At 37.8% G+C, this 17,599-nt stretch overlaps 1 pseudogene across 1 annotated transcript in view; it reads left to right on the top strand.

Annotated features, from left to right (window-relative positions):
- Positions 1–16,995, top strand: part of LOC308605497 (UBX domain-containing protein 7-like) — a 155,517-nt pseudogene extending 138,522 nt beyond the window's left edge. The window contains exons 2-3 of the transcript in view: positions 15,203–15,311; positions 15,562–16,995. The product of the transcript in view is annotated as a UBX domain-containing protein 7-like (transcript). The remainder of the gene's footprint in view (positions 1–15,202; positions 15,312–15,561) is intronic.
- The last annotated feature ends 604 nt before the right edge of the window (positions 16,996–17,599 follow it).

The following is a 17,599-nucleotide window of genomic DNA, read 5'->3' on the forward strand; positions in this document are numbered from 1 at the left end:
AAAGTGTGATAATTAAATAAGTACAATTTTATGCACAATAACCCACAAAATATTAAGCTAGTTAGTATCATCATTAGGTCACAAACCCAATCTTATGATTCAAACCCAAAGTTTTTCCCCATATGCCACACTATCTACCTATATACGCCACATGCTGATTTCCTTAGCAACTTACTTACAACTCAAAATGTGACCTTGGGCCAGCAGCATTCTTATAATGTAGATTTTTTTTTTAGAAATGTTGAATCTCAGGTCACAGTTTAGAACAACTGAAGAAAAAGTCATATTTTAACAAGATTGTCAGATGATTCGTAAGCGGAGTAAAGTTTGAAAAGCACTATTAATACATTTCACATGTAAGCTAGAGTGAAACTTATCTTTCTTACTTAAATTTCAGATCTAGCACACTTCTTTTTTTTGGGTGGGGTACAAATAAACTGCCTTCCACTTCAGGGGAAAAAAAACCAACTTCTGTCATATAACTCCTTTTATCCAAGCTCTTCTGAAACTTACTCATTCATATTCATTTATTTTCAAATAATCATTGAGACTCTACAATGAGCCAGGCATTATTCTAGGTTCTGGGGATTCCATAGTGATAACAAGACAAACATTTGTCCTCATAGAAATTATACTATAGATGAGGTAGGCACACAACAAACAAGATTAATAACTAAAATACACAGTAGGTTAAATGTAAAAAAGAGCTAAGAAGAATAGCAAAGCAGTAAATAAAAGTAGAGACTGTCAAAGTGAGGTTAGGGTTACAAATTTAGAAAATGTTGTCAGCAATTTTGAACTAAATGTTTTCTTTGAAAGTACATTTATTTTTTAATGTTCTCAACTCTTATCTCTGTGTGGAAAGCACACAAACCTAATCTTCAGCCTTAATTTCTCACTGGTGTGCTGGTTCCAAATACATTACAGTTTATGCAGAAATTCTCTAACAATTTAATATCATAGATTTATTATTATCAAATTACTATTCTGATGTCAGTTCGAGGCTCTCTTGAGCTTGATATTCTTCCCTCAATCCCTCCCCAAGCCCACGCCTTGGAAACCTTCATGAACTTTTTGTGCAAATTAACAAAATTCATTCTCCAAAGATCTCTTTAACTTTAGTGTATCTCTGGCTTGCATAAATCCAAATCTCTAGCTCAACTCTTCTTTAAGTCCTATAAAAAACTGTCTAAGATAACAGCATTAGTGGATAATGTAGACTTTATAGAAGACTCCATAGTCGAGATAGAGGAGGATGTTTGCATTACATCACAGGTTGGGCTCCCCAAAATGGAGATTTTCATGCAAACTGTTTATTAGAGAGGGCTATCAGGAACCACACCAGAATCGCATTGACAAAGCAGGATTGGAAAGAGGAAGAAGTTGAATCGTGATGATTAGGTTGCAAAAAAGACCTTAAGCAACGGAAGTGGAGAAAGAGTTCCAAAGCTGAAATGGCCCTTTGGAGATGTCCATAATTGATGCAAGACATCTTTACTCCTGTGTTAAACACTCATCCTTCTCTATCTCTGCTGAAGAATCTTCTGTAATATTTATTGTCCTGATGCCACTTGTGTGATATGAGGTCCTCCAAGATAGACACCAAGATAAGATATCTATGCAAGAGATTTAATATGGCAATGTCTATGAGAGAAAATTAGAAAGGAGTAAAGAGGAGGCAGGGAGAGCTATCAGACTATGATGAAGATTTAATCCCAAGAGAGTGAGAGAGAAAGAAGGAAGACTGGGTGGAAGTGTCTCAGGCAGAGTGCAATTCTAATAAAGTTTAGCAAGGCTGTCAGGGAGTCCTTGAGTCAAAGTAGCTTGCCAGAGGAGTCCTGCCTTCTCAGGGATGCGTCTGATTTACTATCCCTATTGGCTGAGTGTAGGCCAAAGGAAGGATGTGCTTAATTTTAGAGCTCAGGTCATTAATTCTCCCAGCAGTCAGAGAACTGAGAGGCATATTCTCATAACTCATACAATTAGGTGCTAGAGCTGCTACTACAAAATGAGGGTGTGGAGAAATATGTCTGGAGTGTGGGTGATTCACTGGGTTACCTCAGTGTTTCTATACTTCTAATGAGAGTAAATGAGCTTTTATAGTGATCATGTACTGATAATGACAATGTAACTGGAGGCTTAGAAACCTCAGGAGTGAAGATCTGTGTCACCCTAATGCAATGGAACTAAAACAGTAGAAATAAATGCTCACTAGGTTGATGGGTATCTAAAATGGGAGTTAGAGAAAGGTGTTAAATATCAATTATGGCCTCTATTTGTAATAGCAGACAGATCTTACTAACCTTTTTATTTCGTGCTTTTATTTTAGACATTGAGAACAGCCATCATTTTTCAATGCCTGTCACAGTCACAGAGTAGACTCAATATTGGATACAAGCATATTTGAGCACTGCAAGAAGTAGATATTAGTGGATTCTATGTGGATAAAGTATTCCGTATTCCCTTGGCTCAGCTCTGAGTTCACCTGAAACTGTGGAGAACATATTGTGCTTCCCTGTTCCTCAATGAGACAATTCTGAGGCACAACCAACATGCTATCTCAGAGGGTGCCCAGCAGAATTGAGCCCCCAAACCCACTCATTAACACACCCTATATTGGCTTTTTCTTTTTTGTAGTATAATTTCCCCTACTCCCTCATTTTTATTTCTTTGAATCACATACTAAATGCATACCTGCAATCCAAGGTTTTATCTCATGTCTGCTTTGGGGGGAACCCCAAACTAAGACAATAAGGAAACTAGGCATTTGTTCCTAAATGTCAGGAAGCTTTTAAAATAGCATTTGCTATATTGGTCCTAGTTCTAGACAGTTTTACAACTTTTCAGAAATATAGCTGGAAAACTGCAATTGTTCAATACTTCAATGATCTCAGAATACTAACAACAAAATCCCCTCCTATATGGAAGAAAACATTTAACCTCATGATTTTATTATGGTTGGAAACTGATAAAGTATGTTATTTTTCATTCTTAATGTAATCGTTATTTTGGTAGTGTGAAGAGACTTGGCACACACAAAAAAACTCAAACCATTTGAATCTATTCTCTTCTGGTCAAAACAAGTTAAATAGATTCAAAAAAGCATGTAGACCTGGTTCTTTAATTTAAAGAAAAAAACTTTACTAAGAATGTTGAAATGCATTTATGAAATTAGGTATAGATTATAAAATGCATAATTTAATAAAATAAACTATCAGTAAGTTAATTATTTGATTTTTCATGTGCTAGATAGAAGGTAGGTGACTCAAAGTCTTAAGTGAAGAAGGAAAGAGCAATATATTTCTTCTTTTTTTCTGTTGTGATTCAAAGTATAAAGACTGAGAAATAGGATATTGGAATATGGGTCACTACATAGAAAACTTTAGTAAGGAGTGGTGCAGCTAATAAAAAAAAGACCTTTTCTCCAATGCCTCTTCATAAAGCCATGATGATGTTTAGGTGCTTATCTATGGTTTACCATCTGTTTGCTTTAGCAAACAGCTAGTTTTGTTTTGTTTGATTTGATTTGGTTTGGTTTGATTTTGAAGGGAAAGGAGAATTGAAGTTTGAATACCTCACCAAATTTCAAACCTGACTAACATTTACATTGCAAGTTCAAAACTCTACATTTCATTAAATAAAATAAGTAACAGTTAAAAGTTGGAGCATGATGAAACTTTGATAACTTTTTTTATATTATACTTTTATGTCTATAATCACTTGCAAAATATCTTTGATTAAAAATATCATTTTCATAATAAGTTATTTTTTACTGTAAAGTTATGTGGAAGTACATGCTCTGAAACCCAACTGGCCAGACATGAAAGAAAAACCCATTTAAGAACACCATTACCAAAGGACAAACTATAGATATGAACCCCTAGGAGAAATTAACTAGACTAGAGGCATGCCTTAAAATTACAATTTTATTTCAGAGAAAGCAAATATAAACATTTCCAGTAAAAAGGTTCAAAGTTTAAATATTCTACTGACTTTTTTATGTAACAAGATCAGAAATTATATTGCATAATTTTAAATAAACATATATAATAAGAAAATAATGCTTCTATTTTTTCTCATTCATTTAATGTATATATCCGTATGGTGGGACTAAGCAAAACGTTAATTTACATGCTTTATTTTTTCCTTCCAAAAACAACAGTGCCTTTACTGTAAATTCCTATGGTAATGATGCAGTCCTAAAGTAGATTCTTTTGAAGGCACAGTTTTCAAGAAATTCTATTCATGCCACATTCTTAAGAATCAGCAACTATGTGAAATGAATATTCAAAGAGAGTACAAATCTCTGTACACTACTTCTGCAAGGCTGGTTGAGTGCCCTGTTAAAGTAGGCAGAGTTCCCAACGCTAGAGTATAAATTCAAGCCATCTAAGAAATTTTACACAGATGAGGCCCACTAACTTCAGGGAAATCTAGGCAAAGTAAGATTCAAAGAACTAAAACATTGAAATAGTTACATTTCAATAGCATCTCTCTCATGGCTGAGTGGTTTCTTTTAAACTGAAATATTCAAGACATTTTGAGTTAGAGAAAATCATAGCTTGAGACAATATTTTACTGAAGCTTAGGAAGATATTTTTGATTCCATGTTATATATATATTTTTTTTTTTTTCTTTTCTTTTTTTTTAATTTTTTTAATTTTTTGCTTTATAACAAATTTAATCAGTTATACATATACATATGTTTCCATATCCCCTCCCTTTTGCGTCTCCCTCCCACCCTCCCTATCCCACCCCTCCAGGCGGTCACAAAGCACCGAGCTGATCTCCCTGTGCTATGCGGCTGCTTCCCACTAGCTATCTACCTTACGTTTGGTAGTGTATATATGTCCATGCCGCTCTTTCACTTTGTCACAGCTTACCCTTCCCCCTCCCCATATCCTCAAGTCAATTCTCTAGTAGGTCTCTGTCTTTATTCCTGTCTTACCCCTATGTTCTTCATGACATTTTTTTTTTCTTAAATTCCATATATATGTGTTAGCATACAGTATTTGTCTTTCTCTTTCTGACTTACTTCACTCTGTATGACAGACTCTAGGTCTACCCACCTCATTACAAATAGCTCAATTTCATTTCTTTTTATGGCTGAGTAATATTCCATTGTATATATGTGCCACATCCTCTTTACCCATTCATCCGATGATGGACACTTAGGTTGTTTCCATCTCCGGGCTATTGTAAATAGGGCTGCTATGAACATTTTGGTACATGTCTCTTTTTGAATTATGGTTTTCTCAGGGTATATGCCCAGTAGTGGGATTGCTGGGTCATATGGTAGTTCTATTTGTAGTTTTTTAAGGAACCTCCATACCGTTCTCCATAGCGGCTGTACCAATTCACATTCCCACCAGCAGTGCAAGAGTGTTCCCTTTTTTCCACACCCTCTCCAGCATTTATTGTTTCTAGATTTTTTGATGATGGCCATTCTGACTGGTGTGAGATGATATCTCATTGTAGTTTTGATTTGCATTTCTCTAATAATTAATGATGTTGAGCATTCTTTCATGTGTTTGTTGGCAATCTGTATGTCTTCTTTGGAGAAATGTCTATTTAGGTCTTCTGCCCATTTTTGGATTGGGTTGTTTGTTTTTTTGTTATTGAGCTGCATGAGCTGCTTATAGATTTTGGAGATTAATCCTTTGTCAGTTGCTTCATTTGCAAATATTTTCTCCCATTCTGAGGGTTGTCTTTTGGTCTTGTTTATGGTTTCCTTTGCTGTGCAAAAGCTTTGAAGTTTCATTAGGTCCCATGTGTTTATTTTTGTCTTTATTTCCATTTCTCTAGGAGGTGGGTCAAAAAGGATCTTGCTGTGATTTATGTCATAGAGTGTTCTGCCTATGTTTTCCTCTAAGAGTTTTATAGTGTCTGGCCTTACATTTAGGTCTTTAATCCATTTTGAGCTTATTTTTGTGTATGGTGTTAGGGAGTGATCTAATCTCATACTTTTACATGTCCCTATCCAGTTTTCCCAGCACCACTTATTGAAGAGGCTGTCCTTTCTCCACTGTACATTCCTGCCTCCTTTATCAAAGATAAGGTGACCATATGTCCGTGGGTTTAACTCTGGGCTTTCTATCCTGTTCCATTGATCTATTTTTCTGTTTTTGTGCCAGTACCATACTGTCTTGATTACTGTAGCTTTGTAGTATAGTCTGAAGTCAGGGAGCCTGATTCCTCCAGCTCCATTTTTCGTTCTCAAGATTGCTTTGGCTATTCGGGGTCTTTTGTGTTTCCATACAAATTGTGAAATTTTTTGTTCTAGTTCTGTGAAAAATGCCTTTGGTAGTTTGATAGGGATTGCATTGAATCTGTAGATTGCTTTGGGTAGTAGAGTCATTTTCACAATGTTGATTCTTCCAATCCAAGAACATGGTACATCTCTCCATCTATTTGTATCACCTTTAATTTCTTTCAGCAGTGTCTTATAATTTTCTGCATACAGGTCTTTTGTCTCCTTAGGGAGGTTTATTCCTAGATATTTTATTCTTTTTGTTGCAATGGTAAATGGGAGTGTTTCCTTGATTTCACTTTCAGATTTTTCATCATTAGTATATAGGAATGCCAGAGATTTCTGTGCATTAATTTTGTATCCTGCAACTTTACCAAATTCATTGATTAGCTCTAGTAGTTTTCTGGTAGAATCTTTAGGATTCTCTATGTATAGTATCATGTCATCTGCAAACAGTGACAGCTTTACTTCTTCTTTTCCAATTTGGATTCCTTTTATTTCCTTTTCTTCTCTGATTGCTGTGGCTAAAACTTCCAAAACTATGTTGAATAAGAGTGGTGAGAGTGGGCAACCTTGTCTTGTTCCTGATCTTAGTGGAAATGGTTTCAGTTTTTCACCATTGAGGACGATGCTGGCTGTGGGTTTGTCATATATGGCCTTTATTATGTTGAGGAAAGTTCCCTCTATGCCTACTTTCTGCAGGGTTTTTTATCATAAATGGGTGTTGAATTTTGTCGAAAGCTTTCTCTGCATCTATTGAGATGATCATATGGTTTTTCTCCTTCAATTTGTTAATATGGTGTATCACGTTGATTGATTTGCGTATATTGAAGAATCCTTGCATTCCTGGAATAAACCCCACTTGATCATGGTGTATGATCCTTTTAATGTGCTGTTGGATTCTGTTTGCTAGTATTTTGTTGAGGATTTTTGCATCTATGTTCATCAGTGATATTGGCCTGTAGTTTTCTTTCTTTGTGACATCCTTCTCTGGTTTTGGTATCAAGGTGATGGTGGCCTCGTAGAATGAGTTTGGGAGTGTTCCTCCCACTGCTTTATTTTGGAAGAGTTTCAGAAGGATAGGTGTTAGCTCTTCTCTAAATGCTTGATAGAATTCGCCTGTGAAGCCATCTGGTCCTGGGCTTTTGTTTGTTGGAAGATTTTTTATCACAGTTTCAATTTCAGTGCTTGTGATTGGTCTGTTCATATTTTCTATTTCTTCCTGATTCAGTCTTGGCAGGTTGTGCATTTCTAAGAATTTGTCCATTTCTTCCAGGTTGTCCATTTTATTGGCATAGAGTTGCTTGTAGTAATCTCTCATGATCTTTTGTATTTCTGCAGTGTCAGTTGTTACTTCTCCTTTTTCATTTCTAATTCTATTGATTTGAGTCTTCTCCCTTTTTTTCTTGATGAGTCTGGCTAATGGTTTATCAATTTTGTTTATCTTCTCAAAGAACCAGCTTTTAGTTTTATTGATCTTTGCTATCGTTTCCTTCATTTCTTTTTCATTTATTTCTGATCTGATTTTTATGATTTCTTTCCTTCTGCTAACTTTGGGATGTTTTTGTTCTTCTTTCTCTAATTGCTTTAGGTGCAAGGTTAGGTTGTTTATTCGAGATGTTTCCTGTTTCTTAAGGTGGGATTGTATTGCTATGAACTTCCCTCTTAGAACTGCTTTTGCTGCATCCCATAGGTTTTGGGTCGTCGTGTCTCCATTGTCATTTGTTTCTAGGTATTTTTTAATTTCCTCTTTGATTTCTTCAGTGATCACTTCGTTATTAAGTAGTGTATTGTTTAGCCTCCATGTGTTTGTATTGTTTACAGCTCTTTTCCTGTAATTGATATCTAGTCTCATAGCATTGTGGTCGGAAAAGATACTTGATACAATTTCAATTTTCTTAAATTTACCAAGGCTTGATTTGTGACCCAAGATATGATCTATCCTGGAGAATGTTCCATGAGCACTTGAGAAAAATGTGTATTCTGTTGTTTTTGGATGGAATGTCCTATAAATATCAATTAAGTCCATCTTATTTAATGTATCATTTAAAGCTTGTGTTTCCTTATTTATTTTCATTTTGGATGATCTGTCCATTGGTGAAAGTGGGGTGTTAAAATCCCCTACTATGATTGTGTTACTGTCGATTTCTCCTTTTATGGCTGTTAGTATTTGCCTTATGTATTGAGGTGCTCCTATGTTTGGTGCATAAATATTTATAATTGTTATATCTTCTTCTTGGATCGTTCCCTTGATCATTAGGTAGTGTCCTTCTTTGTCTCTTCTAGTAGTCTTTATTTTAAAGTCTATTTTGTCTGATATGAGAATTGCTACTCCAGCTTTCTTTTGGTTTCCATTTGCATGGAATATCTTTTTCCATCCCCTTACTTTCAGTCTGTATGTGTCTCTAGGTCTGAAGTGGGTCTCTTGTAGACAGCATATATATGGGTCTTGTTTTTGTATCCATTCAGCCAATCTGTATCTTTTGGTGGGAGCATTTAGTCCATTTACATTTAAGGTAATTATCGATATGTATGTTCCTGTTCCCATTTTCTTAATTGTTTTGGGTTCGTTATTGTAGGTCTTTTACTTCTGTTGTGTTTCTTGCCTAGAGAAGTTCCTTTAGCATTTGTTGTAAAGCTGGTTTGGTGGTGCTGAACTCTCTCAGCTTTTGCTTGTCTGTAAACGTTTTAATTTCTCCATCAAATCTGAATGAGATCCTTGCTGGGTAGAGTAATCTTGGTTGCAGGTTTTTCTCCTTCATCACTTTAATTATGTCCTGCCACTCCCTTCTGGCTTGTAGAGTTTCTGCTGAGAGATCAGCTGTTATCCTGATGGGGATTCCCTTGTGTGTTATTTGTTGTTTTTGCCTTGCTGCTTTTAATATGATTTCTTTGTGTTTAATTTTTGACAGTTTGATTAATATGTGTCTTGGCGTATTTCTCCTTGGATTTATTCTGTATGGGACTCTCTGTGCCTCCTGGACTTGATTAACTATTTCCTTTCCCATATTAGGGAAATTTTCAACTATAATCTCTTCAAATATTTTCTCAGTCCCTTTCTTTTTCTCTTCTTCTTCTGGAACCCCTATAATTCGAATGTTGGTGCGTTTAATATTGTCCCAGAGGTCTCTGAGACTCTCCTCTGTTCTTTTCATTCTTTTTTCTTTATTTTGCTCTGCAGCAGTTATTTCCACTATTTTATCTTCCACCTCACTTATCCGTTCTTCTGCCTCAGTTATTCTGCTATTGATCCCATCTAGAGTATTTTTTATTTCATTTATTGTGTTTTTAATCGATGCTTGATTCATCTTTAGTTCTTCTAGGTCCTTGTTAACTGTTTTCTTGCATTTTGTCTATTCTATTTCCAAGATTTTGGATCTGGGAAATAGAATCTTGGATCAGCTTTACCATCATTATTCTGAATTCTTTCTCAGGTAGACTGCCTATTACCTCTTCATTTGTTAGATCTGGTGGGTTTTTATCTTGCTCCTTCTCCTGCTGTGTGTTTTTCTGTCTTCTCATTTTGCTTATGTTACTGTGTTTGGGGTCTCCTTTTTGCAGGCTGCAGGTTCGTAGTTCCCGTTGTTTTTGGTGTCTGTCCCCAGTGGCTAAGGTTGGTTTAGTGGGTTGTGTAAGCTTCCTGGTGGAGGGGACTAGTGCCTGTGTTCTGGTGGATGAGGCTGGATCTTGTCTTTCTGGTGGGCAGGTACACGTCTGGTGGTGTGTTTTGGGGTGTCTGCAGACTTTTTATGATTTTAGGCCACCTCTCTGCTAATGGGTGGCGTTGTGTTCCTGTCTTGCTAGTTGTTTGGCTTAGGGTGTCCAGCACTGTAGCTTGCTGGTCGTTGAGTAAAGCTGGGTGCTGGTGTTGAGATGGAGATCTCTGGAAGATTTTTGCCGTTTGATATTATGTGGAGCTGGGAGGTCTCTTGTGGACCAGTGTCCTGAAGTTGGCTCTCCCACCTCAGAGGCACAGCACTGACTCGGGGCTCCTCAATTTGGGATGATGTGTTGTCTATTCATGTATTCCACAGATGCAGGGTACATCAAGTTGATTGTGGAGCTTTAATCCGCTGCTTCTGAGGCTGCTGGGAGAGGTTTCCCTTTCTCTTCTTTGTTCTCACAGCTCCTGGGTCTCAGCTTTGGATTTGGCCCCGCCTCTGCGTGTAGGTCGCCGGAGGGCGTCTGTTCTTCGCTCAGACAGGACAGGGTTAAAGGAGCAGCCTCTTCGGGGACTCTGGCTCACTCAGGCCGGGCGGGAGGGAGGGGCACGGAGTGCGGGGCGAGCCTGCAGCGGCAGAGGTCGGCGTGACGTTGCACCAGCCCGAGGCGCGCCGTGCGTTCTCCCAGGGAAGCCGCCCCTGGATCCCGGGACCCCGGCAGTGGCGGGCTGCACAGGCTCCCGGAAGGGCGGTGTGGGCAGTGACCTGCGCTCGCACACAGGCTTCTTGGCGGCGGCAGCAGCAGCCCCAGCGTCCCCCGCCCGTCACTGGGCTCCGCGCTTTCAGTCGCGACTCGCGCCCGTCTGTGGAGCCCCTTTAAGCAGCACTCTTAATCCCGTCTCCTCGCGCACCAGGAAACCAAGAGGGAAGAAAAAGTCTCTTGCCTCTTCAGCAGCTCCAGAGTTTTCTCGGACTCCCTCCCGGCTAGCTGTGGCACATTAGCCCCCTTCAGGCTGAGTTCTCGCCGCCAGCCCCAGTCCTCTCCCTGCGCTCTGACCGAAGCCCGAGCCTCAGCTTCCAGCGCGCGCCCCGGCGGGCGAGCAGACAAGCCTCTCGGGCTGGTGAGTGCCGCTCGGCACCGATCCTCTGTGTGGAGATCTCTCCGCTTTGCCCTACCCAGGTATGTGGGGGGTTTCTTGCCTTTTGGGAGGTCTGGGGTCTTCTGCCAGCGTTCAGTAGGTGTTCTGTAGGAGTTGTTCTACGTGTAGCTGTATTTCTGGTGTATCCGTGGGGAGGAAGGTGATCTCCGCCCCATGTTATATTATAAAGAAAAATACTAGATAAATAAAATAAAAGACTAGTCTGAATCTCATCAATCTCACAAATCAGAAATTTGAGTGTTCTGTATTAAAATAGCACTTCAAGTCACTCAGCAACAATACATTTCTTTACCAAGCCTTTTTATTTTTTTAAACTTAAAAAAAGTTTTTAATTATTTTTTAAACATTTATTTCTTTAATTTTTTAAAATTTATTTTTATTTATTTTAATTTTTTTTTAAATTTTTATTTTTGGTCGTGCAGTGCAGCATGTGGGATCTTAGTCCCCCTGCAGTGGAAGCATGGAGTCTTAACCACTGGACCACCAGGAAGGTCCCCAAGCCTTTTTAAAAATAAGAAAAAGCTTAAGAAATTCATAAAATTCTCTGATGAAAGTATGAAAGCCACTAAAAAAGGAACTCACATAATATATATAAATAAATAAAAGTATTTGATAATATATTTTCATAGATGGGTCTTTACTTCTGTAAATGAGCTGCCAAATTCATCTTGAGTTTCTCAAAACTATTTCTATATTTAAAGGAAATGTTTTCCTTTTTCATTTTCACAGGTAGGATATCTACTATTCTTACGGTGAGAGATTGCCAGAAAAATGTACAGCATGGGAATCAAGTGGTGGATTTATTTTACCAAAATACTTCATTAAAATATTGAACCAAATATAGCCATAGGCATATTTTACCTTACCAAAAAAAAGGAATAATATATATCATAAAGTAATAATATACATTTATTGCATAATACATAATTGTATAAAAGAGTTTTGTGTCCTAATTAGTGGATAGTACAGAAAGCCAATAAATCAACTGGGAGAGTTTTCTTTCATAGCTGCCCATCCTATATATATTGTTATAGGGATTTTTGGATTTTCCCCACCAGCTATTTAGATTTAACTTTACAAAGCTAGAAAGCATTAGATTGCTATTTTGGAAAGCCTATGCCTTCAATCCCAGTAAGCTGTCACCAAAATCTATTCCTACCAAATATTACAGAACACCATTTCAAATTCAACCCTTAGCCAACCCATCAGAATTCAATCCTTTCTATTTTTAAAAGAAAAGCATATCAAAATTAATTATTAATTAAAAAAATATTTAAGGGTTCACACTAAATTTTTTGTTTCACTTTGGATTTTAAAATATTACAATCATCTTAAGAATCATTCTTCTGCCATGAAACCCTAATTCTGAGTATTAGGAACCATATGCACTAGAATGGAATCTCCATGAGGGCAGGGATCTTCTTACTCAAATCTATGATGCCCAGTATGTGGCTTGGCACACAATACAAACCAATGTATAGGAAAAAATTACTGATCATTTAGTTCTTTAAAAAACTATTATGTTGAGGATAGGGGTAAGCTTACTGAGATAGTACAATGATATTTCTAAGGAAAAAAGATAACGAACAATCCTTAACAAAAAGAGAAAATTTAAATTTTATCTACCTGTCAAATATATCATTCATATACTGCAAAGCAATCCCTATAGTCTAGTTTGCTCACACCTTTCTCTAATCGAGGATTCCTGCCATCTTTTATAACCCCAAAGCAGAATGTCATGTAATATTGAATTCTGAATTTAGGTAGGCATAGTAAAACTGTCTTTAAATCATGATGTGGAACTGGGTATTTTACAGGTAGCATATACTTTCCTTTTGTGGTGTACTTGGTCTCAGATCAAAAAAATTAACATTTTATTCACCTTATAGATCAATTCTTTTTGTTTATTGATGGAAGCCATGATTCTATAACTTTTTCTCAAAGTCACAAACACTGAATTTCAGAGAACCATTCTATAGCTTATTGGGAACCATTCTTTCATCCATCTGTAGATAAAGATTATTAACCTGTATATTAACTTTCCAGTGGATCTTCTTCAGAAAACCCAAGTAAACATCATTTTTCTTAAATCATTATCAGAGTTTAAATTTTCTCATTGCATATTTTGATATAAATTATTTTCATAGAGGAAAAAGATTTTCTTATTATTTTCATGAATTTTTAAATTATATAGTCATCAAATTCATCACATTTCTGTTCATCACAGTAAAACAGAGGAAAATAATATGATCAGTAGATGCAGTAAAGCCATTGATAACAGTCAATATTCATTCATTAAAATTTTTTTAGAAAAGTAAGAATAGAGGTAATGTCAATTTGATAAAGAATGTCTGTAAAATCCCAAAACAAACATCATCTTTATGGTGAATTGTGAATTATAGAAAGATTAGACATGATACAAGCATGTCCACTATCAGAATGTCAAATGAACATTATCTTAGCAGTCTTTTCCATGTAACAAGACTAATAAAAATGAATAAATTAATTGTAATTTATTTACACAATTCAGCAATGAAGATAAATGAGTTACTGCTACATATGACATAAACAAATCCTGCACAGAAAATGTAAAGAATATGAAGCCAGTCACAAAAGAAAACTTTTTGCATTATATAAACTTCAAAACCACGTAAAACTAGTATAAGCTGTTTGAAGTCAGAGAAGTGGTGCCATTGAAGGGGTCACTGTTCCTTACAAGAGGCATCAAGGAGCTTCTGGGGCTCTAATAATATTCTCTTCTTTTAACTGGGCACTGTTTACACAAATGAACTCACTTTATTAAAACTTATCTGTCTTATGTATTTAGTTATCTTTTGTATATTGTTTTGTATGTATAATTCAATAAATGTATTTTAAAAAGGGATCTGCTACTTGCTACTATATAAAAAGTAATTTTGTATAGCAGAATAGTAATACTATATAATATATAGAATATTTTATGTTATATTAATGCTTTATATAGTAATAGAATAATAGCATATATTCAAAAGCTAATTATATATTATAGTAATGCTATACAGTAATGTGGTAAATTATATAATAATTCATTAAAATATAATAATTATAGCTAATACATATATGCTTAATGTATGTCCAATTCCAGTGCTTGATATGTTTACATATTAAAGCCTCAAAAAAAAAATCCTGGACTTCCAAATTCCAGTTCCACATATACGAGTTGGAAGTCACCACTTCATCCCCAAAACAGGAAAAATGCTAAACACACTGAAAAAAAAAAAAAAAACCTCCTTTTAGATCCATAAGAGAATAGAGGACATGGGGAAAACTGCAGTCTTAAGATTGGAGACACAGACTGGCATGTCTTACCAGAAGAGATTTAAAGTGGAAACCACCATGGGAAACAGTGTCCGGTTGGAAAAGCTGAACTGTAATTGATGAATTACTGGAGGCTTAGTGCAGAAAACTCTGAGAACTAAAAACTCCAGGGAGACCTATTTATAGCAGACCCCACAATATTATGAGATTTACCCCCAGGAGCTTAATCAGGTTTCTGGAAAAAAAATACCTTTTGCTTTTGGCAAGGGGCAGGGAGGGATGGAGGAATAATTTTAAAATATACCACAGTATTCTGTTCTTCTTAACAAGGCCTTCTCTCAGGGAAAGCTAATTATCCGAAGCCTTACCTGCTGAGGTATTATCAGAGCCTAACTGATGTGGGAGAAAGAAAACACCCAGTCAAGCCCACTTAAGCCATTCTGTCCCACCTAAGGAGGAAAAAAACCTCTGAGAAATTCTTATGAAGTCCACGTTCCAGGGGCATAGTTTCACTCAAAGATTAAGACCTAATCATAGGACTATACAATGCTTACCTTTCCCCCACATTACTAAGGCCTATTTGTATCAGTTCCTCTTACCCAGTACCACATGGTCAACGATTAAGAAAAAATTGCATGGTATACCAAAAGACAAAAAAAAAAAAAAAAAAAATTAAAGAGCATCAGAACCAGACATGGAAGGGATGTTTGAATTATCAGACCACGAATGTAAAACAACTACCATTAGCATACTAAGGGCTCTAATGGATAAAGAAGACGGCATGCCATGGGCAATGGGCAATGTAAACAGAGAGATATAAATCTTAAAAAAAGAACCAAAAGGTTGTTCGGCCGCCGGCCGCGGCGGTAAGATGGGGTGACTGCGCGGCGTCTTCGGCGCTGAAGGGGTTAATTCATCAGTTCGCCGCCATCACCGGTGCACGTGAAAGTGGAGGGAAACACGCTTGAAACCTAGCACAATAATCTGGAGATGGAGGCTTCCCTGGTGGCGCAGTGGTTGAGAGTCTGTCTGCCGATGCAAAGCACGTGGGTTCGTGCCCTGGTCGGGAAAGATCCCACCTTCCGCGGAGCGGTTGGGCCCGTGAGCCATGGCCGCTGAGCCTAAGCGTCCGGAGCCTGTGCTCTGCAACAGGAGAAGCCACAACAGTGAGAGGCCCGCGTACCGCAAAAAGATAATAATAATAATAATCTGGAGATGGCAGTCACTATGTTTTTGGATGGTGGAGGAATGGCCGAGGGGCCCGGTGCCAGTTCAGCAAGTGTCTCCACTGTCAGATCTCCCACAGACGAGGAAGTCCGTGCCTGAGTTTCTCAAAAGCAAGAAATATGGGCGGAACTAGAACCTTTGTTTGGTGCTCCTAAAAGACGACAGCCTGCACGTTCAATATTTGGTGGTTTCCGGGATTTTCAAACTGAAACTATTCGTCAAGAACAGGAATTAAGAAATGCAGGAGCACTACATAAGAAACTACCCTTGCGGATCTCTTCTGGCCACCCATTGATTGGATGCATGAAGGCAGCTTAGAAACAGCCAAAGAGTGTGGCCAGACGCAGAATAAGTGGCTGATGATAAACATTCAAAATGTACAAGACTTTGCACGCCAGTGCCTCAACCGGGAGGTACGGAGCAAGGAAGAAGCGGAGACTATTATTCAGGAACATTTCATTTTCTGGCAGGTTTATCACAACAGTGAGGAAAGTCAGAGATACATACAGTTTTATAAGCTAGGGGATTTACCCTATGTTTCCATCTTGGATCTGGGACAGGTCAGAAGCTAGTAGAGTGGTACCAGTTAGACCTATCTTCTTTCTTGGACCAAGTAACGGGATTTCTGTGTGAACACGGGCAACTAGATGGACTTTCTAGCAGTCCCCACAAAAAATGTTCCTGTTCGGAGAGCCTTATAGATGAAGGTGAAGACAGCCAGCTAGAAGCCGCTATTAGAGCCTCCTTGCAAGAGACACAATTGATTACACACAGGTGAAACAGCCGCTCAGATGAAGAATCTGAGTCTGAATTTTTTTTCTGGCAGTGAGGAGTTCATATCTGTTTGTGGCTCTGATGAAGAGGAGGAGATAGAGAATCTTGCCAAGTCTGGAAAGTCTCCCCACAAAGATTTGGGGCATAGAAAAGAGGAGAACAGAAGGTCACTGGCTGAGCCCCCTTCCAGAACTGAGCCTGGAACAGCCACAAACCACCAAGGATTGCCAGCCGTGGATTCACAAATATTGGAGATGCCACCGGAAAAATCAGATGGAATACTGGAGGGCATTGATGTAAATGGACCAAAAGCACAGCTGATGTTGTGGTATCCAGATGGAAAAAAGAGAGCAAATCACTCTTCCAGAGCAAGCTAAACTACTAGCTTTGGTGAAGCATGTCCAGTCTAAAGGATATCCACATGAACGTTTTGAACTTTACACCAATTTCCCTCGAAGGAAACTCTCTCATCTGGACTATGATATTACATTACAGGAGGCAGGGCTTTGTCCTCAAGAGACTGTCTTTGTACAGGAAACAAATTAACATCATGGTCTGACCACTCTCAGCTTACCCCTTTTTCCCTGTTTCTGTGAGATACCTTGTCACTGAGTATGCATTTTGGCTCATAGGACCATAGAACCAAAGGTGGGCAAGAAAGTCACCTTCTTTCTCCTTTATTTATTGTTCTCTCCTATAATCAGTGTCACCCCTCCCCGCTTTTTTCCTCTCCTCTCCCATTTTCTTCTTTTTCCTACTTTCCTCTCTCTTTCTTACCTAGTTTGGTGACCAAATGGAAGTGTGAGGATAAGACCTCCTAGTACTGGCAGCAGGAAATGTATGTTCCAATAAGTGGTCTCCTACACGGCACTTTTTGAGGATCAAATGATAATGTTACTCCTCAGACTGCTTTGGTAAAGGAATGGCTAGATTCATATAAGAACAGCCTCCCTTTTTTGTATGCCCCATTTTTAGTAGGAAGAAGAAATTCTCTAACACATGTTTTGTTTTGTTGTTCATGTAGGAAATATCATATAACAAAGTGTCCAGGCTTTTGTTTACATGCAAAAAGCATCCTTTATAATTACTGCTCATCATATTTAAAAATTTTTTCAAAGGATTCCCATCGTCCCAGCTAGAATTATTTCCATGATATATGTTACTGACAGAAAGAGTGTTAAATTAGGGTGAGTAGCATGGGGTGGCTTTCAATATCCTAGGCTGAGACA

This window comes from Mesoplodon bidens (genome assembly GCF_964165515.1).
Source record: "Mesoplodon bidens genome assembly, chromosome: 1".
Taxonomy (NCBI): domain Eukaryota; kingdom Metazoa; phylum Chordata; class Mammalia; order Artiodactyla; family Ziphiidae; genus Mesoplodon; species Mesoplodon bidens.